This window comes from Hypanus sabinus, chromosome 2 (assembly GCF_030144855.1).
Source record: "Hypanus sabinus isolate sHypSab1 chromosome 2, sHypSab1.hap1, whole genome shotgun sequence".
Taxonomy (NCBI): Eukaryota; Metazoa; Chordata; class Chondrichthyes; order Myliobatiformes; family Dasyatidae; genus Hypanus; species Hypanus sabinus.
In genome coordinates, this window is record NC_082707.1 from 4468546 (window position 1) to 4493790 (window position 25245).

A 25245-nucleotide genomic window follows, 5' to 3' on the forward strand; every position below is an offset into this window, starting at 1 on the left:
TATTTTTGTGTGGTACCTTTGCCACACATGTTCCTTTAACTGGAACGTCTGCACCTGAATACCCAGTCACTTTTATATTCGTCAGATGTAACTACAGTCTTGGCTTTAAAGCATTAAACTCAGACTTTGCAAGAATATTTACTTGCACTCCAGTATCAAGTTTAAACAGAATATTCTTTTGATTAACTTGCAATGGACTAGTCCAGTCATTCCTACTTTGTTTATTTTCACAAAGTATTTAAAATTCCTCACGTTCATCTTCAAGCACAGCATTTACTTGTTTAATTTTATTTTCCTTCTTTCTACTTTTACAACAGCGTGAAAAATTATTAATCTTACTGCAGCCATTGCAAATTTTGCCATATGCAGGACACGGATTTGGACGATGTTCCCGTGCATAGCGATCGCATGACGTTTTTCTCTCAAATGCCGTCTTGCTCTCTGTCAGTTTTTTCAATGTATTATTATATTTCTTGATATATTTTTTACAGAGCTTACATTGCAGTTTTTGACAAAAGCTCTTCAGCCTGCAACATCATGGTCTCAGAAGCTTTGCAAAGTGCCAAAGCTTTTTCAAAATTTAAATTTTGCTCTCTCAACAGCCTTTCCCTCAGAGCATTATCTTGAATGCCACAAACAATTCTATTTTTAATGAGAGAGTCAGTGAGAAATCCAAATTGGCATGTTCTACAATGCTTTTTTAACTCAATAACATACTGATCAATTGTTTCAGCAGCTCTCTGCGCACGTGTGAAGAATTTATATTGCTCATACGTTAAATTACACTTAGGTATACAAAATACTTCAAATCTGTCCATTATTGACTTTAAATTGAAATTATCTCCATCTTCAAAGACAAAATTATTATATACCTCTGCAGCGTCATTCCCGATTACATGGAGCAGAAGCACAGCTTTGGTTTCTTCCAATTATTCTTCATAATCGACTGCCAATAAGTACAGTTCAAACTGCTGCTTGAATATCCACCAATTCTCAGCTACATTGCCAGTCAGCTGAAGATTTGATGGGGATTGTAACCCTTGCATTTTACCATTTACAGTTCGAACTTTTTTTCTTCTTTTTTTTGATAATCTTCCATTCTCGATTCTCCTGTATTATTCTTCTAGAACCACTTCTGACACCAGGTTATGTTACTTCTGTTTAAACATACTGTGGATTAACAATGAATAATCATACTCTGGAAGAATTAGAGAACTTTTATTTACGGTAATAAACAAACTACGTCTTAACCTAGCCACATGCTGGAACATTCTGTCAATCCCGATCATGCTCAGTGCTCTGTCCAATCATTGCACGTGATATCACCACAATATTGTCACAATTGCAATGGGAGAGGGACTTCAATGAAAAAGGGAATTGGGAAAATAAAGTTGGTGTTAGATCGCAAGAAAGGCTATTTGTTGAATGCCTAAGAGATGGCTGTTTAGAGTAGCTTGTAGTTGAGCCTACAAGGGGAAAGGCTATCTAAGATTAGGTGTTGTATACTAACACGTATCTTATTAGGGAGCTTAATGTCAAGGAATCCTTAGGAGGCAGTGATCATAATATGATTGAATTCATACAGCAATTTCAGAGGGTAAGGCATAACTCACATGTATCAGTATCACAATGGAATAAAGGGAGTTACAGAAGCATGAGAGGGGATCTTACCCAGGTGGATTGGAGGAGGATACTGGTGGGGATAACAGAAGAACAGAGATGGCTGAAGTTTCTGGAAATAATTCACAAGGGGCAGGAGAGATATACCTCACAGAGGAAGAAGTTCTCCAATGGCAGGGGTAGGCAACTGCGGTTGACAAGGGAAGTTAAGAATTTCATAAAAGCCAAGGAAAGGCCATATAATGTAGCAAAAGTGATTAGGAAGTTGTATGAAGGGAAAAGATGAGATATGAGGGCATACTAACCAATATAAAGCAGGGTATCAAAGTTTTTTTTCCAGTTCTATGAAGAGTAAAAGGGAGGTGAGAGTTGATGTTGGACCACTGGAAAATGATGTTGGTGAGATAGTAATGGGGGGGATAAAGAAATGGCAGATGAATCTAATGGGTATTTTGCATCTGTCTTTACTGTGGAAGACATGGGCAGTGTGCCAGAAGACCGTGAGTGTCAGGGAGCAGGATTGAGTGCCATTGCTATTACAAAGGAAACATTGGAAGGCAAACTGAAAGGTTAAGAGGTGGCTAAGTCACCTGGACATGATGGATTACATCCCAGAGTTCAGAAAGATGGTGCTGAAGAGATAACAGATGCATTCGTCATGATCTTTGAAGAATCACTTGACTCTGGCACGGTCCTGGAGGACTGGAAGATTACAAATGTCACTCCACTCTTATGATAAAATAAGCCAAAGTCAGTATGGTTTCTGTAAAGGGAAATCTTGCTTGACAAATCTGTTAGAGTTCTTTGAGGAAGTAACAAGCAGGGTGGACAAAGGAGAGGCAGTGGATGCCAATTATTTGGATTTTCAGAAGGCATTTGATAAGGTGCCATTCATAAGGCTGCTTTACAAGATAAAATCCTAAGGTGTCCCAGGAAAGATACTGACATGGATAGGTGAATGGCTAGCAGGCAGGAGGCAGTGAGTGGGAATAAAAAGGGCTCTTTCCTAGTTGACTGCCGATGACTAATGGTGTTCCTCAGGGGTCAGTATTGGGACTGCTGTTTTTCACATTGTTTCTCAATGATCTGCATAATGGAATTGATGGCTTTGTGGCAAAGTTTGTGGATGATACGAAAATAAGTGAAGGGATAGGTAGTGCTGAGGAAGCAAAGCGACTGCAGCAGGACTTAGACAAATTGGAAGAATGGGCAAAAAAGTTGCAGATGGAATACAGTGTTGGGAAATATATGATAATGCATTTTGGTAAAAGGAACAATAGTGCAGTCTATTACCTAAATGGAGAGAAAGTTGAAACATCAGAGGTGCAGAGGGAATTAGGAGTCCTCGTGCCAGACTCCCAACCGGTTAATTCACAGTTTAACTCTGTGGTAAAGAAGGCAAATGCACTGTTGGCATTTATTTCAAGGGGAATAGCAAGGAGGTAATGCTGAGCATTTATAAGACACTAGTCAGGCGGCACCAGAGTATTGTTGACAGTTTTGAGCACACCTCAGAAAGGATGTGTTGTCATTGGAGAGAGTCCAGAGGAGGTTCATGAGGATGATTCTAGAAATGAAGGGGTTAACATATGAGGAGTGTTTGGTAGCTTTGGGCCTGTACTCAGTGGAATTCAGAAGAATGCATAGGGATCTCTTTGAAACCTATGGAATGTTGAAAGGAATAGATAGTGTGGATGTAGAGAGAATGTTTCCTATGCTGGGGCTATTCAGAACAAGAGGGCACAACCTCAAAATTGAGGGGCAACCCTTTAGAATAGAGGTAAGGAGGAACTTTTTTAGCCAGAGAGCAGTAACTCTGTGGAATGTTCTGCCACAGACTGCAGTGGAGGCCAAGTTCATGGGTATATTTAAGGTGGAAGTTGATAGTTACCTGATTGCTCAGGGCATCAAATGACATGGCAAGAAGGCAGGTGTACGGGGTTGAGTGGGATCTGGGATCAGCCATGATGGAATGGTTGCACAGACTCAATGGGCTGAATGGCCTAATTCTGGTCCTATGTCTAATGGTTTTATAGTCTTAAAAGTGTACCGTTTCTTTGCATTTGCCCTACTAAGGTGCAACAACTCACATTTATCTGGGTTAAACTCCATCTGCCACTTCTCTATTTCTGTAACTGGTCTGTATTATGTTGTACTCTGCGCCAATCTTCTACACTATCCACAGCTCCAACAATCTCAATATCTTCTGTAAACTTACTAACCCACCCATCTACATTTTCATCCAGGTCATTTATATACATCTCAGGCAGCAGAGGTCCCAGCACAAATACAGACCTGAAGCTCGAGTATGTCACTACCACTACTATCTCCTGTCTTCTATATGCAAACTAGTTCTAAATCCAAACAGTCAATCCCATGCATCTTAATCTTCTGGATTAGCCTCCCACGAGGGACTCTGTCTAATGTTTTACTAAGATCTATGCAGACAACATCCACTGCCCTATCCTCATCAATCTCTCTCATCACCTTGTCAGAAAGCTCATTCAGGTTGGGAAGGCATGACCAGCCACACACAAAGACATGCTAATTAGTGTTCCAAATGCTCATATATTTTATCCCTAAGAATTTTCTCCAGCAATTTCCCTACAACAGACATGAGACTCACCAGTCTATAGTTGCCAGAATTTTCCCTTGTTCCCTTCTTAAACAGAGGTACAACTAACTACTTGCTAGCCCTCTGGCACCTTGGCTGTGGCTAGAGAGGTCACGAAGATACTGGTCAAGGCCCCAACATTCTCGGCTCTTGCCTACTTCAATTACCTGGGGTAAATGCCATCAGGTCCTGGGAACTTATCCACCTTAATATTCATTAGGAAGCCCAACACTTTCTCCTCTTTGAGTTCTAAATGAATTTACATGCTTATACATTCAGCACTGATCTCCTGATCCTCTCTATCCTTTTCCTTGGCAAATAGTTCAATAGTTCCATTTACTATCCGAGAATGCATGCAATATACAACCTGGAATTATTACTCTCCATAGACATCCTCAAAACAGAAAACCCGAAAAAATGAACAGCAGAGTCCCCTGCCCCTTCCATACACAAGCAGCATCAGCATTCCCATCACCCACCATACTGGCAACAACAGCCCCAAACTGAGACAGTACATTGAAAACTGACTGTTCATTCCAAGGCAACACGAGTGAATCTGCAGATGCTGGAAATAAATAAAAAAACACAAAATGCCGGCAGAACTCAGCAGGCCAGACAGCATCTATGGGAGGAGGTAGTGACAACGTTTCGGGCTGAAACCCTTCATCAGGAGTGAAGTAACATGGGATGGTCGAGGGGGGGATAAGAAGTTGGGGGGAGGGATGAAGTAGAGAGCTGGGAAGTGATAGGCTGAAGGGAAATGGGCTGGGGGAAGGTGGAGAATTATGGGAAATAAAAGAGAAAGAAAGGTAGGGCTGGGGGGAGATTAAAGTGAGGGGGGAGAAGAGAGAGAAAGAGAACCAGACTAAAATTATAGATAGGGGTGAGGTAAGGTGGGGCAGGGGTATCAACGGAGGTCTGAATGCTCATGCCGGCAGGTAGGAGGCTACCTAGGTAGGAGATAAGGTATTGCTCCATCGACCTGCGTGTGGCCTCATCTTGACGGTAGAGGAGGCCATGGACAAACATGTCGGACTGAGTGCCGGTGTTCGGCGAAACTGTCTCCCAGTCTGCGGTGGGTCTCCCCAATGTATAAATGGCCACATCCGGAGCACCAGATATCACCCCAGTTGACTCGCAGGTGAAGTGGTGCCTCACCTGAAAGGACTGTCTGGCGCCTGGGATGGTGGTGAGGGAAGAAGTGTGGGGGCAGGTGTAGCACTTCTTCCATTTGCAGGGATAAGTGCCTGGAGGGAGGTCGGTGGGGAGGGATAGGGGGGGATGAATGGACAAAGGAGTCGCGTAGGGAGCAATTCCTGCTGAAAGCCGAGAGTGCGGGGGAGGGGAAGATGTGGCTGGTGGTGGGATCACGTAGGAGGTGGCGGAAGTTATGGAAGATTAAACATTGGATCTGTAGGCTGGTAGGGTGATAGGTGAAGACCAGGGGGACTCTATCCCTGGTGGGCTGGCAGGGGGATGGGGTGAGGGCAGAGGTGCGTGAAATACAGGAGACGCGATGGAGGGCAAAGTTGATAGTGGACGAAGGGAAGCCCCTTTCTTTAAAAGATCTGTAGGCTGGTAGGGTTCATTCCAATATTTTCGACATCCCACAGGCTCTCTCTCTCATACTACCAAGGGGGAGACAGATATTGTTCCTTCCATAGCAAAAGGGGTGACAACAGTTGCTATTTCGATGTTAGTCAGTCTGAAGCGTTGCTTTTTATTTCAAGTTCCCTGACTTGAAAATCAGCAGCAAATTCTCCCTCACTGAGAAAGAGTGTGAGAAAGAATACTGAAGTCAAGTACCTCACTCATATTCTCCACATCCAAGTAAATGGTTCCCCCCCCCCCATTATCCTTCAGTGGTCCAATCCGCTCCCTAGTTCTCCTCTTGCTCTTCATGAATGTCTAGAATGCCTTGGGATTCACCTGAATCCTATTTGGAGGTCCGAGCCCATAGGGGTCCAAATCCACAGGACACTCAAAGCTGTTGCACAGGTTGACTCGGTGGTTAAGAAAGCATATGGTGCATTGGCCTTTATCAATCGTGGGACTGAGTTTAGGAGCCGAGAGGTAATGTTGCAGCTATATAGGACCCTGGTCAGACCCCACTTGGAGTACTGTGCTCAGTTCTGGTCGCCTCACTACAGGAAGGTGTGGAAACCACAGAAAGGGTGCAAAGGAGATTTACAAGGATGTTGCCTGGATTTGGGAGCACGCCTTATGAGAATAGGTTGAGTGAACTTAGCCTTTTTTCCTTGGAGTGACGGAGGATGAAAGGTGATCTGATAGAGGTGTATAAGATGATGAGAGGCATTGATCCTGTGGATAGTCAGAGACTTTTTTCCCAGGGCTGAAATGGTTGCCGCAAGAGGACACAGGTTTAAGGTGCTGGGAAGTAGGTACAGAGGAAATGTCGGGGTTAAGTTTTTTACGCAGAGAGTGGTGAATGTGTGAAATTGGCTGCCGGCGATGGTGGTGGAGGTGGATACAATAGGGTCTTCGAAGAGATTCCTGGACAGATACATGGAGCTCAGAAAAATAGAGGGCTATGGGTAACCCTAGGTAATTTCTAAAGTAAGGACACATTCGCCACAGTTTTGTGAGCCGAAGGGCCTGTATTGTGCTGTAGGTTTTCTATGTTTCTACTTGAGAAGGACTTTTCATGACCCCCCCCTCCCCAGCCCAGCTTTCCTTAAGTCCCTTTAAATCTTTTCTGGCTTCTTTATACCTCTCATGTGTTTCATTTGATCCTAACTTCCAAAACTTGACATACATTTCCTTTTTCTTCTTGACTAAAATCATCACCTCTCTGGACACCTTTCCATCCCTGTCTTTCCTTCTACCAGGAACATATGTTTTCTGCATTCTGTGCAACTGAACTTTAAACACCCTCCACAGCTGATGTGGACTGACCAGAGATAAAGGGTTTCCAACTAATGCTTCCTAGTCCCTCATAACACCTTCATAATTTGTCCTACTCCAATTCAAAACTGTCCACAAAGATTATATCTCTTCTTATCTATAGCTATCCTGAAAGTTAAGGAATTGTGGTCACTGACCCTAACTGTTCACCCACTGAAAGGTCAGTCACCTGGCCAGGCTCATTACCCATAACTCCAGTACGGAGCCCCCTCTCATTGGACTGTACATGTTGATTTAAGAAACCTACTTGAATACCCTTAACAAATTCTGCCCCATCTAAACCCCTTACACTAAGAAGGTCCCAGTTTATATGAGGCAAGTTGAAATCCCCCATGACAACAACCCTATTATTTTTACACATTTCCTTAACTGATTACAAATCTGTTCCTCAATGTCCCAGTGGCTATTAGGGGGTCTGTAATATAATCCCATCTGTGTGATTGCAGCCTTCCTATTCCGGAGTTCTACTGAAATGGACTCAGTACCTAACCCCTCCATTATGTCTCCCCTGAGTGCAACTGTGATAGTGTGCCAAATTAATAGTGCAACTTCCCACACTTCTTTTGCCTCCTTCTCTATCTATACTAAAACTGACAAGCTGGTACATTAATCACTCATTCCTGCCTCTCTCTCAACCAAGTTTCAGGATTGGTTTCACTATTTTAATTCCATGTACTGATCCATGTTCCAAGACCATCATTCTCAACCATAATACTCCTAGTATTAAAATATACACACTTCAAACAATCCGACCCAATATACCTGTTATTTTTAATTTGCTTTTCAATACTTTCCCTGACATCTACTGTCTGGTCTGATCTTTGCCTTACTGACCTGGGGCTCCAGTTCCCAGTCCCCTGCAAAACTAGCTTAAAATCTCCTGAGTAGCATCAACAAACCACCCAGCCAGGATATTGGTTCCCCTCCAGTTCAGGTGCAAGCTGTCCCTCTTGTGGAAAAGGATAGAATCAGAGAGGACAGGAAAATTTTTAATTGGGGAAGGGAAGATTATGAGGCTATAAGGCTAGAACTTGCGAGTGTGAATTGGGATGATGTTTTTGCAGGGAAATGTACTATGGACATGTGGTCGATGTTTAAGGATCTCTTGCAGGATGTTAGGGATAAATTTGTCCCAGTGAGGAAGATAAAGAATGGTAGGGTGAAGGAACCATGGGTGACAAGTGAGATGGAAAAGCTAGTCAGGTGGAAGAAGACAGCATACATGAGGTTTAGGAAGCAAGGATCAGATGGATCTATTGAGGAATATAGGGTAGCAAGAAAGGATAACTCCCCAGGGCCTGATGGAATATTCCCCAGGCTGCTCCACGAGGTGAGGGAAGAGATTGCTGAGCCTCTGGCTAGGATCTTTATGTCCTCATTGTCCATGGGAATGGTACTGGAGCATTGGAGGGAGGCGAATGTTGTCCCCTTGTTCAAAAAAGGGTAGTAGGGATACCCGGGAAATTATAGACCAGTGAGCCTTATGTCTGTGGTGGGAAAGCTGTTGGGAAAGACTCTTAGAGATAGGATCTATGGTCATTTAGAGAATCATGGTCTGATCAGGGACAGTCAGCATAGCTTTGTAAAGGACAGATCATGTCTAACAAGCCTGATAAGAGTTCTCTGAGGAGGTGACCACGCATATAGATGAGGGTAGTGCAGTGGATGTGATCTACATGGATTTTAGTAAGGCATTTGACAAGGTTCCACAACATAGGCTTATTCAGAAAGTCAGAAGGCATGGGATCCAGGGAAGTTTGGCCAGGTGGATTCAGAATTGGCTTGCCTGCAGAAGGCAGTAGGTCATGGTAGAGGGAGTACATACAGATTGGAGGGTTGTGACTAGTGGTGTCCCACAAGGATCTGTTCTGGGACATCTACTTTTCGTGATTTTTATTAATGACCTGGGTTTGGAGGTAGAAGGGTGGGTTGGCAAGTTTGCAGACGATACATAGGTTGGTGGTGTTGTAGATGGTGTAGAGGATTGTCGAAGATTGCAGAGAGACATTGATAGGATGCAGAAGTTGGCTGAAAAGTGGCAGATGGAGTCCAACCCGGAGAAGTGTGAGGTGGTACACTTCGGAAGGACAAACTCCAAGGCAGAGTACAAAGTAAATGGCAGGATACTTGGTAGTGTGGAGGAGCAGAGGGATCTGGGGGTACATGTCCACAGATCCCTGAAAGTTGCCTCACAGGTAGATAGGGTAGTTAAGAAAGCTTATGGGGTGTTAGCTTTCATAAGTCGAGGGATAGAGTTTAAGAGTCACAATGTAATGATACAGCTCTATAAAACTCTGGTTAGGCCAAACTTAGAGTACTGTGTCCAATTCTGATTGCCTCACTACAGGAAGGATGTGGAAGCATTGGAAAGGGTACAGAGGAGATTTACCAGGATGCTGCCTGGTTTAGAGAGTATGGATTATGATCAGAGATTAAGGGTGCTAGGGCTTTATGCTTTGGAGAGAAGGAGGATGAGATGAGACATGATAGAGGTGTACAAGATACACCAACACTCACACTCCCGCAACTCAGCCACCAAAAGAAGACTGGATTTTTCCGAGTCTGCTGTTTTCACATTTGCACTCCGAACTGTGATGGGCCTCTGATGCTGACACATACCGTACCTGCATAGCCCAAGAAAAGGTTTCCCCTCATTTTCCCCTTAATCAACAGTGTATGGCTTCATATACATGCTTCCATAATAAAGAGCACACTGGTTAATGGCTCACAATTTAGAAGATGATTGGAGGACACAGGCTGATGGAGCAGGCAACCACTTGGCAGTGGATGTTTATTTGTTTTATTTATTTATTTAGAGATGCAGTGCGGAATAGGCTCTTCCAGCCCACTGATCTGCGCCACCCAGCAACCCACTGATTTAACCTGAGCCTAATCACAAGACAATTAATAATGAGCAATGAACCTCCTATTTGGTATGTCTTTGAACAGTGGGAGGAAGCTGGAGTGCCCAGAGGAAACACACATGCACACAGAAAGGAACATACAAACTTGCTGACAGAGGACATCAGAATAATAACACCTACATTATTGATCTGAAATAACAAAATCACTTCATTACAGCAGCAACATTTAAAAACACACTTAGCAATAACAATAAATATATTAACTAATAATAAAGTACAGAATAATATACACAATAATAATTTACCAATGTGAAATAATGTGCAGCACTGTGCAATACTAATGTACAAAATAATAAAACAGAAAATATTGTACTATTGTATTGTTCTCCTGTCACACAGATATGAACTGTTGTATATGCTTATTGCATTAGGTATGAAAAATTTTCCATAATGATCCTGGTGACAGTGGAGCTGAATGAGTCTGTTAGAAAGGGTGTTCCGCTGCTTATTCAGTCGGTCATGGAGAGGATGTGCCAGATTGTCCATTATTGATAACAGTTTGTTTAGTGACCTCCTCTCCACCACTAACTCAGAATTGAACTCTGAACTCCTCTGCCATGAGCTGTAATAGCACTGTGCTAACTGCTGCACTACTGTGGCATGAGAAAAATCATTAAATGGTGTAAGAAAAGTCCACCAAAGAGTGTCAGAATTAGATTTAATATCATTGGCATAAGTCATGAAATTTGTTGTTTTGCAGCAACATAATAATAAAAACTATAAATCACAATAATATATACTGTACATACTTAAATAAGTAGTGCTAAGACAGCAAAAATCGTGAAGTAGTGTTCATGGATTCTTTATCCATTCAGGAATCTGATGGCGAAGAGGATGTTTCTGTAAAATTAAGTGTGTGTCTTCAGCTCCTGTACCTCCTTCCTGATGGTAGTAATGGGAAGAGGGCATGTCCTGGGTGATGAGTGACCATGATGCTTAATGCTGTGTTTCTGAGGCATCGCCTTTTGAAGGTGCCCTTGATGCTCGGGAGGCCCTTGCCCATGATGGAGTTGGCTGAGTTTAACACTTCCTGTAGACTTTTCCGATCCTGTGCGGGCTCTCTATGGAACATCTATAGAAATTTGAGAGTCTTTGGTAACATACCAGATCACCTAAAATAATTCTGGAGAACGTATAGGAACAGAAACCTGGGTGTATCTGTACACACATCTCTTCACCTGAAAGGACATACTGAATAAATGCATTGGGTCCCAAGTTTCATTAAAGCAAGGCAGTTGTGTTTAACTTTGAAAAAGAACCAATTAAACCACAAGCTGAGGTGAACACATTGTAGGAAGGGTGTGAAATTATTTTTTTGTCATGAATGGAGCATATAATTATAATGTGGCATTTTCTCAAAGACATCCTGTCTGAGAGAGTTTATTTGAAAATTGAAAAGACTCTAGTAACACAAATTCCTTATACACTATACCTAAATTTGACCAAATTATACATGATAAATAGACTGTTAGGTAAGTAGAATAAATACGAAGAACATTTACCTTTGGGGCTAGCTGTCATATGTGACCATCTGAGGGAAAGGGTCCAGAATCACGTTCAGGGTTTTAATATCACAGAAAAGATGATGTGCTACAGGGAATGAGGTTGTTGGATTATTGAGATCTCTTCTGGGATACAGATGTTCTGTAAAAGAGGGATGAGTTGCATGTGAACTAGAGGGGAACAAATATCCTAGAGGGGAAACTCGTTTTTCTGTATCACCACCCAGCTCTCATCATGCATGAACCATCAGTAGCGTTATACGGTTTACTTTTTAAAATTGTGTCATAAATGCAACTTATTATTTGTTTTTTTAAAATATATTTCTTATTGTAGAGCAAATGTGCTGAGAAATTGCATGCAGTTGTGAGAACAGAAGGGTCGTGCTAGTGTGAGATTGCAATTTTCCCAGGATTGATTGGGCCACCTATTGCCAAGGGCCGGGATGGGGCAGAATTTGTTTGGTGCTTCCAAGATAGCTTCCTCATGCAGCAAAACAGAAAAATCTACTCATGAAGGGGGCAATATTGGACCTCCTCTTAGAGAACAAGGCAGACCAAAAGTAACTGAAATGACAACTGGGTAGTACATTGGGTCCAGTGACCACAGGTCTATTAGTTTTTAAATAGTTATGGAAAAAGAAAGAATGGGGCCAAAGGTTAAAGTTTAGAAATGGAGGATGGCCCGAATGGATGCTGCTTTCCTGCAATAGTGCTCCATGTAGTGGTGCTCAATGGTCGGTTGGGATTTACCTGTGATGTACTGGGCCATATCAATTCCATTTTGTAGGGTTTTCCAGTCTAGGGCTTTGGAGTTTCCATACCAGGAATTTATGCAACCAGTCAATATACTCTCAATTGCACATCTAAGGAATTGTGTCAGTGACGAACCTTATGGCTCCATAAATGAATCAAAAGAAGGGCAAGTAATTATAGGAGAAATGAGCAATGTATTTTCACAAATAAAATCACACAGAGAGTGGCAGAATCAAGAACTCAATGAATGAGTAACACCCTAATTGAAGAGCCATGGTCTGCAGGAACGTGGAACCGAATCACGTGATTCAGCTAAGTTATTTTTAAATCAACCAACGCAAACAATAGCTTCCTGTGTCATGAATTCGATGAGTCTACACCCGAGTCTGTTACATTTATGACACAGGCACTGAACATGATTGAAACAAGGCCATGTGATATTGTTCAAAGTCTATCTATTATCAGAATACATATTCAGTGCCTATAAAACATATTCACCCCCCTTGGATGTTTTCATGTTTTATTGTTTTACAACATTGAATCACAGTGGATTTAATTTGGCTTTTCTGACACTGATCAACAGAAAAAGATGTTTGTGTCAAAGTGAAAACAGATCTCAACAAAGTGATCTAAATTAATTACAAATATAAAACACAAAGTAATTGATTGCATCAGTGTTCACCCCTTTCAATTCAGTATTTAGTAGACGTACTTTTGGCAGCAATTACAGCTTTGAGTCTGTGTGGATAGGTCTCTATCAGCTTTGCACATCTGGACACTGCAATTTTCCCCCATTATTTACAAAACTGCTCAAGTTCTGCCAGATTGTATGGGGATCGTGCGTGAACAGACCTTTTCAAGTCCAGCCACAAATTCTCAATTGCATTAAGGTCTGGACTCTGACTTGGCCACTCCAGGACATTAACTTTGTTGTTTTAAGCCATTCCATAAAGCTTTGGCTTTATGCTTGGGGTGATCGTATAGCTGGAAAACAAATCTTCTCCCAAGTTGCAGTCCTCTTGCAGACTGCATCAGGTTTTCCTCCAGGATTTCTCTATATTTTGCTGCATTCATTTCACCCTCTACCTTCACAAGCCTTCCAGGGCCTGCTGCAGTGAAACATCCCCACAGCATGTTACAGCCAAGGTAGGGATGGTGTGTTTTGAGATGTGCTTATGCCAAACATAGCATTTAGTCTGATGGCCAGAAAGCTCAATTTTGGTTTAATTGGAACATAGAACCTTCTTCCAGCTGACTTCAGAGTATCCCAGATGCCTTCTGGCAAACTCTAGCTGAGATTTCATGTGAGTTTTTTTCAACAGTGGCTTTCTCTTTGCCACTCTCCCATAAAGCTGTGACTGGTGAAGAACCTGGGCAACAGTTATTCAATGTGCAGTCTCTCACATCTCAGCCACTGAAACTTGTACCTCCTCCAGAGTTATCATAGTGGCCTTCCTCACTGGTCCCCTCTTGCACAGTCTCTCAGTTATTGAGAATGGCCTGCTCTAGGCAGATTTATAGCTATTGCATACTCTCTCTATTTCTTGATGATTGACTTAAGTACTCCAAGAAATATTCAACAACTTGGAAATATTCTTTTATCCATCTCCTGATTTGTGCTTTTCAAAAACCTTTTTGTGCAGTTGCTTGGAGTGTTCCTTTGTCTTTGTGGTATAGTTTTTGCCAGGATACTGACTCACCAGCAGTTGCACTATCCAGACGCAGGTGTATTCTTACCACATTCAATTTGAAACACCTTGACTGTGCACGGTGATGTTCATTTAACTAATTAAGAGACTTCTAAATCCAATTGGCTGCATCAGTGATGATTTGGTGTGTCATATTAAAGGAGGTGAATAATCAATTATTTTGTTTTATATTTGTAAATAATTTCAATCACTTTGAAGAGATATTTTCACTTTGACTGACATTTCCTGTCTGTCACCGTATGTACAAAACTCCTGTGTCTAGCACCACTTTACAGACACACAATCGATTTCTGTATACAAGCTCAGAATCAGAATCAGGTTTATTATCACCGGCATATGACGTGAAATTTGTTAACTTAGCAGTAGCAGTTCAATGCACTACATAATCTAGCAGAGAGAGAGAGAGAGAGAGAGAGAGAGAGAGAGAGAGAGAGAGTGAGAGAGAGAGAGAGAGAGAGAGAGAGAGAGAGAGAGAGAGAGAGAAATAAAAGCATAATAATAAACAAGTAAATTAATTACATACATTGACTAGATTATTAAAAATGTGGAAAAACAGAAATACTGTATATTAAAAAGAGAGGTGCTGTCCAAAACTTCAAAGTCATTCAGGAATTTAATGGCAGAGGGGAAGAAGCTGTTCCTGAATCTCTGAGTGTGTGCCTTCAGGCTCCTGTACCTCCTCCCTGATGGTAACAGTGAGAAAAGGGCATGCCCTGGGTGCTGGAATTCTCTAATAATGGAAGCTGCCTTTCTGAGACACTGTTCCCTAAAGATGTCCTGGGTACTTTGTAGGCTAGTACCCAAGATGGCACTGACTGGATTTACAGCATTCTGTAGCTTCTCTCGGTGCCGTGCAGTAGCCCCTCCATACCAGACAGTGTTGCAGCCTGTCAGAATGCTCTCCATGGTACAACTATAGAAGTTTTTGAGTGTATATGTTGACATGCCAAATCGCTTCAAACTCCTAACAAAGTATAGATGCTGTCTTTAAAAGGCAAACATGAGGAAATCTGTATATGCTAGAAATTCAAGCAACACACACAAAATGCTGGTGGAACGCAGCAGGTCAGGCAGCATCTATAGGGAGAAGCGCTGTCGACATTTCGGGCCGAGACCCTTTGTCAGGACTCAGCGTCATAGACGCTGTCTTGCCTTCTTTATGACAACATCAGTGTGTTGGGACCAGGTTAGATTTTCAGAGATTTTGACACCCAGAGACTTGAAACTGCTCACTCTCTCCACTTCTGATCCCTCTATGAGGATTGGTATGTGTTCCTTCGTCTTACCCTTCTTGAAGTCCACAATCAGCTCTTTCGTCTTACTGACGTTGAGTGCCAGGCTGTTGCTGCGGCACCACTCCCGTACACCCTCTCGTCACCCCCTGAGATTCTTCCAACAATGGTTTTATCGTCAGCAAATTAAAAGATGCTATTTGAGCTATGCCTAGACACAGTCATGTGTATACAGCGAGTAGAGCAGTGTGGGCTAAGCACACACCCCAGGAGCACCAGTGTTGATCATCAGCAAAGAGATGTTATCACTAATTACATTGAATGTGGTCTTCTGGTAGGAAGTCAAGGATCCAATTGAAGAGGGAGGTACAGAGGCCCAGGTTCTGCAACTTGTCAATCAGGATTGTGGGAATGATAGTTTTAAATGCTAAGCTGTAGTCGATGAACAGCATCCTGACATAGGTGTTTATGTTGTCCAGGTTTTCTAAAGCCGTGTGAGATTGTGTCTTATGTATTTATAATTACCATTTATTGCTGTGTCTTTTACCTTGTTTTTTTTTTGCTGGATTTGATCCAGAGTAACAATTATTTAATATTCCTTTACACTTGTGTACTGGAAATAACATTAAAAAATCTTGAATCCTGAACACGACTTGTTGAGTCCTTGAAAGTGAGTCTGTAGGTTGTGGAATCAATTCACTGTTGAGATGAGTGAAGTTATCCACACTGATACAAGAGCCTGATGGTTGAAGAGTAGTAACTGTTCCTGAACCTGGTGGTGTGGGACCTGAGGTTCCGATGCCTCCTTCCTCACGGCAGCAGCGAGGGGAGCATGGTCCAGCTGGTGGGGATCCTTTGATGATGGAGGAGCAGAATAATGACTTCCAGTTCAACAAGTCTACTCCAACAATAAAATCATGGATGATTTTATTTTCAAATCTCATTCTCCCAACTTGTTTTATATTTAATAGTGATTTCCACATTTTTTTGTGAACACACTTTGGTAACGTGTTATGAAATGATGGAGTAAACTCAGACTTTTCTCTTTGGAGCGAAGGATAGAGATGTACATGATCAGAGACATTTCTCCCCACGGCAGAAACGCTTAATACACAGGGGCATAATTTGAAGGTAACTGGAGGAAAGTGTGTGTGTGGGGCAGGGGGTTGTCAACAGGTTATTTAAAAAATGTGGAACACTTTCCACCACACACCTATAGAAGAAGTTTGCAACATTTTTAATGACATGCCAGATCTCCACAGACTCCTAAGGAAGTAGAGGTGATGTTGTACTTTCTTTGCAATTACATTTCTGGACCCAGGACAGATCCTCTGCAATAGTGACACCCAGGAATTTAAAGTTACTGACTCTCTCCACCTCTGATGATAACCAGCTCATGGACTTCTGGTTTCCCTCTCCTGAAGTCTACAATCAGTTCCTTGGTCTTACTGACATTGAGTGGGAGGTTGCTGTTATTATACCAGCAGACAGAAACATTAGAGGCATTTAAGAAACTCTTAAATAGGCACATGGATGAAAGAAAAATGGAGGTCTATGTAAGATGGAAGAATTAGATTGATTTTAGAGCAACTTGAAAGGATAGCCTGGAATGTGATGTAAACTGCAATCAATGCTATTTTAATACTCAATCCATACTTTGATATGCAGTAACAGACCCATGTGTATCAGTGCTCTATCCCAGTGTTATAAAACTCAAGCTTCTTTAAGAAACGAGGCTGAAAGTGTTCATAAACACAAGAGATTCTGCAGACACTAGAAACCCCAAAGAATGTCTTGGCCCAAAACATCAACTGTTTATTCCTCTCCATAAGATGTTGGCAGGCCTGCTGTGTTTCTGAGTCAATTTGTTCTTTGACTGGTTCAGACAGCGTAAATCTCCAACATAACCTCATTTTGAGGAAAGAGCCATTTATTATTCAAGATTATTTAATGTCATTTCCAGTACACAAGTGTAAAAGGGAACAAAATAATTGTTACTCCAGTTCCAAATGCACAGCAATTAAAAACAATAAATATAAATACATAAGATAGCTTATATACACTGATTGTATGTCCATAAAGTGACACTAGGCACAAGAGTGTCTGTACACGACAGGAAATGATACGAGTAGTGGTGGTTGGGAGTATGGAGGGATGGGTTAGTGGGTGGAGGTGTTAATCAGCCTTACTGGTTGAGGAAAGAAACTGTTTCTGAGTCTGCTGTTCCTGGCGTGGATATTTCTCCTTGATGGGAGTGGGACAAACAGTCCATGAGTAGGGTGGATGGGATCTTTGGTAAAGTTACTAGCCCATTTAAGAGACCACAAAGACATAGGAACATAACTAGGCTGTTCAGTAGAGATGATTGTACAGGCAGGGAAGGAGGGAAATCTATGAAATGTAGACAGATGAGTTTAATTTGGTATAATTGTTGGCCCAGAGAATACAGGTTGAAGGGCCTGCTCTTGTATTCTACTGCACTTTTCTGAAGGGTTCACCCTCCTACAACAAAGATACAATGGAATTTCTGCAGAGTGCATGGAATCTTTGGAATTCTGTTTCCAAGCTGCTTCAGAGAGTTTTCCTGTGGGTGTATGTGATTCTGGAGAAACAGGCATCTGAGGCCCAGATTGGCTTAGTTGTGATCTGACAGAATGGCAAGAAGTTATCTACAAGTAACTACACCCTATAGCCATACAAACCTGTGAGACATGCTACAAAAATGCATGACCTCTGGTCTGTTGGGTTGTACAGATCTCTGTCAGGTCAAGCTGGTAGATTCAGAAGCCCACCATAAACACAAGAAGTCCTTCAGTTCTGGGTTGTCATTCTCCCAATCTGGTTGGGGGTGGAAATGAGAGGTCAGATGGTGTTCCCATGAGGTTTCCCAGTATCAAACCAGCTGACCCTCCTGGGATTGAACAGGACCTGAATCCAGTTTCAACGACTGAGAGATGCTGGGGATATAGGACCAAAAGATATAGGAGCAGAAGTAGGCCATTCGGCCCATTGAGTCTGCTCTGCCATTCAACCATGGCTGATCCAATTCTTCCTGTTATCCCCACTCCCCTGCTTTCACCCCATATGCCTTGATGCTCTGGCTAATCAAGAACCTATCTATCTCTGCCTTAAATACACCCAATGACTTGGCTTTCACAGCCACTTGTGGCAACAAATTCCACAAATTTACCACCCTCTGACTAAAGTAATTTCTGCACATCTCTGTTCTAAATGGATGTCCTTCAATCCTGAAGTCCTGCCCTCTTGACTTGACTCCCTTACCATGGGAAATAACTGCCATATCCAAGACATCCTGAGACTGGGAAGATGTTAAGACTGATGTTTAAACCTGCAAATTCTAGCTGTTATTTGCAAAAGGGCTGGAGACCAGAGCTACCAGCACTCTTTGAAGGCTGGCGATCAGACTATTTGTAGATATAATGAATTGTAGAAATTCTCAGCACAGAATGAATTGTAAACCCAAGAGAGTCTGCAGATACTGGAAATCTGAACGCTGGAGGAACTCAGCAGGTCAAGCAACATCTATGGAGGTGAATAAACACTTGCTGTTTCGAACCAAGATCCTTCAACAGGCCGTAAAGTTGACTGTTTATTCCTCGCCAGAAGTGCAGCCTGACCAGCTGGAATTCAGAAGTCCAAACTGATTAGAGAATTACACAACTCAGCAGCTCGATAATCTCTGACTGTGGGAGATTTTCATGCCACCATAATAATTAGAAAAATTACATATTTAGATATTACATATAAAGACCATAAGATCTGAGGCAGAATTAACCCACTTGGCCAATTGAGTCTGTTCCACCATCAGCCGTCATGGCTGATCCAAATTTCCTCTCAGCCCCAGTCTCTCGCCCTCTCTCCATATCCCTTCAAGTCCTGACCAATCAAGAATCTATCAACCTCTGCTTTAAATATACATAAAGATTTGGCCTCCACAGCTGTCTGTGGTAAAGGATTCCACAGATTAGCCACTCTTTGGTTAAAGAAATTCCTTCTCATCACCGTTCTAAAAGGACACCCCTCTATTCTGAGGCTGTGTCCTCTGGTCTTCGATTCTCCCAACATAGGAAACATCCTCTCCAAACACACTATCAGGGCCTTTCACCATTCTATAAGTTTTAATGAGGTCACCTCTCATTCTTGGGTTGCAGTGGTCTGACAGTTTGATTTCATTTTTCACCAGAGCAACGCCACCCCCTCTGCCTTCCTGCCTATCATTTCACTACAATGTGTAAACTTGTACCTTAAGCTCCCAGCTATAATCTTTCTGCCATGATTCAGTGATGCCTACATCATCATACCTGCCATTCTGCAACTGTGCTGCAAGTTTACCAACCTTATTCCATGTACTGCACATTCAAATACATTTTCAGTCCTGAAATCACCTTTTTCGATTTTGTCCACCTTTTATGTTGCAACTCATCCTGTTGACTGCAATTTTGCTTTATCAACAGCCTCTCCTCTCTACACATTGTCTCTGTTTGTAAACCTGATACCCCTCCTTTCCAAAGATACATCTTGCAGCTCAGGACTCTAATCGCACCAAGCTCAACCTCTTGATCCCTAACTTTGTCTCCACAACCTCTCTACTGTTCTGGCACTCTGGTTCCCATCCCCCTGGAATAATTTAATGCCGACCATACAGCATTAACAAACCTTCGTGTTAGAATATTAGTACCCTTCCAGTTCAGGTGCAAACCATCCCTTCTGTACAAGTCTCACCTTCCCTGGTATAGAGCCCAATGATCAAAAAGTCTTATGCCCTCCCTCCTACACCAACTCCTTAGCCACATATTAAGTTCTATAATCTTCCTGGTTCTGGCCTCACTAGCACATGTCATGGGTAACAATCCTGAGATAACAACCCTGGAGGTCCTACCCTTTAACTTGGCACCCAACTCCCAATGCAGAACTCATCACTTCTCCTACACATGTCATAGACCACAACTTCTGGCTGTTCACTCTCCAACTTAATGCTGAGAACTCAATCCAAGACATCTCAGACACTGACAATCAAGCGGCAACTTACAATCTTGGAATCTCATTCTCACCTACAGAACCTCCTATCCATTCCCCTTAACTAACGAATCCCCTATCACCACAGAGTGCCTTTGCCTTTGAGTCCCAGAGATCCAACCATTCCAGCCCACCAGTTCCAACTCCAATTCCTTAAAGCAGTTTTAGAAACTGCAGCTGGATGCATGTCGTACAGTTGCAGTCCTCAGGGACACCGCAGGTGTCTTCTGCCTTCCCACATTCTGCAAGAGAAGCATTCCACGGTCCTTGCTGAGCAGATATAGAGAAGGAAATAAAAACGAGCTTTTCTTTCCTCTGCTTTCTCTGAGTGAAGCTTCTCTTTGCCGAAGCCTTGAAAAGTTAAAGCCTCAAGATCACCACTCTGACTCTGTCCACTCTGATGACGGCCACTGCGACAATGGATGCTGCACTTGCCCTGCCTTCCTTTAATTGCTCCAGTCGATCCCAAACCCCAACTGGTCACTAAATATATGCCAATACAACCAAGAGATTTACTTTCTTGTGGGCATTCATAGAGACAATAGAGTCACAAACCGGACAAACAACCAAATGGATGAAAGAAAAATGGAGAGTTATGGGGTAGTGTGGGTTTAGTGTTTTTTTTAAAAAAAGGATTATATGGAGGGCTGAAGGGCCTGTACTGTGCTGTAGTGTTCTATGGTTCAAACTGTACAAATACAAAAACAAAACAATAAATAAAAGATAATTACAGACTGCAGGTTGCAGTGAGAGTGGTTCAGGATGATATTTACACGATTTGTAGTCGCCATCTTGACAGTTCACAGGCTAGCTAATGTTCCAAGGGGAGATGCGATCACTGGGCCCAGGAACACGTAACCCAGTTTGTCTAGTAGTTCCAGTAGTGCTTCAGAGGACAGCAACAGTGAAGCTATCCAGGTCAGACTGCATTCGTGGGGATTGTTGACAGTTTATGTCCAGGATCCGTGGTATCCCCAGCTGAAGAGCAAAGATGCTGGTCCCACCACCCCAAGCATCCCCAGTCATTTTTCCAAAGTTCAATGGAAATTTATTATTAAAGTACATAATGTCACAGATAAATTTTCATACAGGTATTTATAAAGAAATACAATAACATTTAGCTAAAAAACTACAGTTATTATTATATTACATTCAAGCTTCAAGATTATTCAATGTCATTTCCAGTGCACAAGAGCGTAAGAGAACAAAATAATTGTTACCCCAGATCCAACCAAGGCAGCACCAAAAAAAAACAAGATGAAGACGGTAATAATAAAACAGTAAACACAAATACACAAGACAGCCTGTGTACATCAATTGATTGTACGTCCATAAAATGATGCCAGACACAGCAGCGTCTGTACATTAGGTGACTGACAGGGTAAAGTAGTAGTGGTTGGGATGGAGGTGTCGATCAGCCTTACTGCTTGGGGAAACTAACTTTTTGAGTCTGGTGATTTGGCATGGATCCCTGATCTGAGTGGGAATAATATACATTATTTTATTGGAGCAGGGGGCAGGGATTCAGATTGCTGGATCATTGGGACTACTTCTGGGGTCGGTGTGACCTGTACAAAAGGAACAGGTTGCACAAAATCCAAGGGCGACCAATATTCTTGTGGGCATGTTTGCCAGAGCTGTTGGGAGCAGTTTAAACTAACAGGGGGATGGGAACCAGTACGATAGAGCTGAGGATGAGCCAGCAGGTTTACAGGTAGATGATGGGTTGTAACATGAATGGAAGGAGGGACACAGACAGAGCACAGAGTCACAGAGACAAAATTCAACGCAGGACTGAAGGTGCGTTATTTAAATGTGTGTAGCATTTGGAATAAGTTGGACAAACTCTTGGCACAATTAGACATTGGTCAGTATGATGTTGTGGGCATTACTCAGTTGTGGCTGAAAGAAGGCCATAGCTGGGAGCTTAAAATCAAAAGATATACTTTCTATCGAAAGGACAGTTAGAAAGGCATAGATGGTGGTGTGGCTCTGTTGATAAGAGATGGAATTACATCTTTAGAAAGCGGTGATGTAGTGTCACAGAATGTTGAATCTTTGTGGGTGGAGTTAACAGTAGTCAAGATGAGTAGTTGAGATTGCAAAGGGAGCTGGAAAAAGCTTGTAATAAGGCAATAACCCAGAACTTATTAGTTAGCTTAATGGAAAGAAACCCTTAGGAGGCAGTGATCATAATATGATTGAATTCATACTGCAATTTGAGAGGGAGAAGCACATGTCATGTTTATCAGTATCGTAGTGGAATAGAGGTAATTAGAGAGACATGACAGAGGACCTTGCCCGGGTGGATTGGAGGATGATATAGGCAGAACAGAGGCTGCTGAAGTTTCTGGGAATAATTCACAACGTGTAGGACAGAAGTTCTCAAATGCAGGGCTAGACAACCATGGCTAACAAGGCAAGTTAAGGACCGGATAAAAGCCAAAGAAAGGGCATATAATGTAGCAAAAGTGGGTGGGAAGTTGGATGTTTGGGAAGCTGTTAAAGGCAATTAAAAAAGCTACAAGGGAAACGATGAAATATGAGGGCAAACTAGCCGATAATATAAAGCAGGATATTAAAAGATTTTTTCGGTTGTATACAGAATATCCAGTAGGTGAGAGTTGATATTGGACCACTGGAAAGTGATGCAGGTGGGGTAGTAATGGGGGACAAAGAAATGGCTTTGCTTCAGTCTTTACTGTGGAAGACATAACCATATGCCTTAGGTCTGTAAGTGTCAGAGAGCAGCAGTGAGTGCCATTGCTATTATGAAGGAAAAAGTGCCAGGCAGACTCAAAGGTCTTATGGTGGACATGTCACCAGAGTCCTGAAAGATGCTGCTGAAGAGATAACAGATGCTTTGGTCATGATCTTTCAACAATCACCTGATTGTGGCATGGTCCCACAGGACTGGAAAATTGCAAATGTCACTCCACTCCAAGAAGAGAGGAACACAAAATAGAGCAAATTATAGGCCAGTTACCTCGGTTTTGGGGTACTTGGAGACTAATGATAAAATAAGTCAAAGTCAGCATGATTTCTTCAATGGAAATCTTGCCTGACAAATCTGTTCAAGTTCTTTGAGTAACAAGTAGGTGGACAAAGGAGAGGCAGTGATGTCATTTGCTTAGATTTTCAGAAGGTATTTGATAAGGTGCCTCACATTACAGGAATGATGCTGGCTGACAGGCAGGAAACAGTGAGCGGGAATAAAGTTGGCCTTTTCTAGTTGGCTGCCAATGACTAGGGGTATTCATATGGGATCAGGAAGGGGACTGCTACTTTTTACATCGTCAATGATTTAGATTGTGGAATTGAGGGCTTTGTGGCAAAGGCTGCGGATGATACGAAGATAGGTGGAGGGGTAGGTAGTGCTGAGGAAGCAAGGTGATTGCAGCAGGACTTAGACAAATTGGAAGAATGGGCAAAACGTGGCAGATGGAATACAGTGTTGGGAAATGTATAATGCATTTTGGTAAAAGGAACAATAGTGTGGACTATTATCTAAATGAGAAGGTTCAAGCATCAGAGGTGAAGAGGGACTGAATATCCTCGTGCAAGACTCCCAGGTTAATTTACCAGCTGACTGTGGTAAAGAAAGGATGTGTTGTCATTTGGATTAAGTCCAGAGAATAGAATGGAGGAGGAATTTTTTAGCAAGAAAGTGGTGAACGCGTGGAATGTACTGCCACAGACTGAGGCAGTGGCTAAAACAGAAGTCAATAGATTCCTGACTGGTCAAGGCATCAAGGGATATGGTGAGAGGGCAGGTGTATATAGGGGTTGAATAGGATCTGGGATCAGCCATGACGAAATGGCAGAGTGCAGTTGCCCAATTCTACTTCCAATGTTAATATATTTGTTAATATATAATGTTGCCCAATGTTAATATATTTTACATTACAGCAAAAATCAATGTGAAGCCAGAGGTTAAGGGTGAAAGATCAAATGTATAAAGGGCGCTTCACTTAGAGGGTGGTGAGTGTGTGAAAGCGGGTTTGATTTCAATACTTAAGAGAAATTTATAATGGTATACGGATGGAAAGGTGTGGAGAGCTATGGTCCAGATTGATGGGACTAAGCAGATTAATAGCTCTGCTCCAAAAGACTGCTTCAGTGCTAGAGCAGTGTTTATAACAAACTCCGAGTTTGGCCGTGGCCCGACAGCTTGCCCATCTCCCCACCTCCACATTCGGTGCCTGATCTGCTAAGTTTCTCCAACAGCATCTTCCTTTTGCTGCAGTTTGGTAACTTTCTAGTTGTACACGAATTCTGTCAACTCCAGCCGTGCTTATGTCAGGCGGAGGGAACGGGGAGGGGCGTTGGCATCAAACAGGCTGTTGCTGCAGAGAGCTAGCACGGGCGGGACGGCACAGGGGGCCGAATGGCCTGCTGAGTTCGTCACTTCCCCTCCTTGAAAAACTGGCCCGGAGGCGGGAGATCACGTGATGACGGCGTGAGGGTGGGGCACCGGAGCCGAGAGCGCCAACACCCCCACCCGGTCCGGTCCAACCCACCCACCCACCCATCCCCTCAAGAACTCCCTCACCCCGTCAGCAGGGCCTACGCCGGCTCTCCGCAGCTCCGTGCTCGAAGTTCCGTGGATGCCATGATCGGTGAGCAACGAACAGCCAGTAGGAATTGGAATTGCCTTCTCCTGGGGAGCATTCCCGTCAGATTGTATTTTCCTTCCTCACGACGGACAGCATTCCACTTACAGCCACAACCGAGCACGCAGCTCGGACTAAATTCCCCCGCCGTCGCGGAATTTATAGACCGCGCCCGGAAACGAGGCTAGGCACGTCAACAGAGCGGACGATACCAACTAATGAACACTCAACCTACTGCTGCAAGGGGTGGTGATCAAAATATCCGAAATACGGTTGACATAAAATCCACACAGAATAAGCTGGCCCTCCGGAAGCT

At 42.8% G+C, this 25245-nt stretch overlaps 1 long non-coding RNA gene across 2 annotated transcripts; it reads right to left on the reverse strand.

The window, feature by feature from the left end:
* Positions 1–871: 871 nt before the first annotated feature.
* LOC132406169 (uncharacterized) lies at positions 872–25073 on the reverse strand. 2 transcript variants are annotated; one of them, XR_009516089.1, is made up of 4 exons: positions 24869–25008; positions 11586–11727; positions 2211–11155; positions 872–1170 (listed from the first exon to the last, which is right to left on the reverse strand). It is a non-coding gene; the product is annotated as an uncharacterized LOC132406169 (long non-coding RNA). The 2 variants fall into 2 exon arrangements; XR_009516086.1 differs by lacking the exon at positions 2211–11155 and having other exon boundaries at positions 24869–25073.
* Positions 25074–25245: the final 172 nt, after the last annotated feature.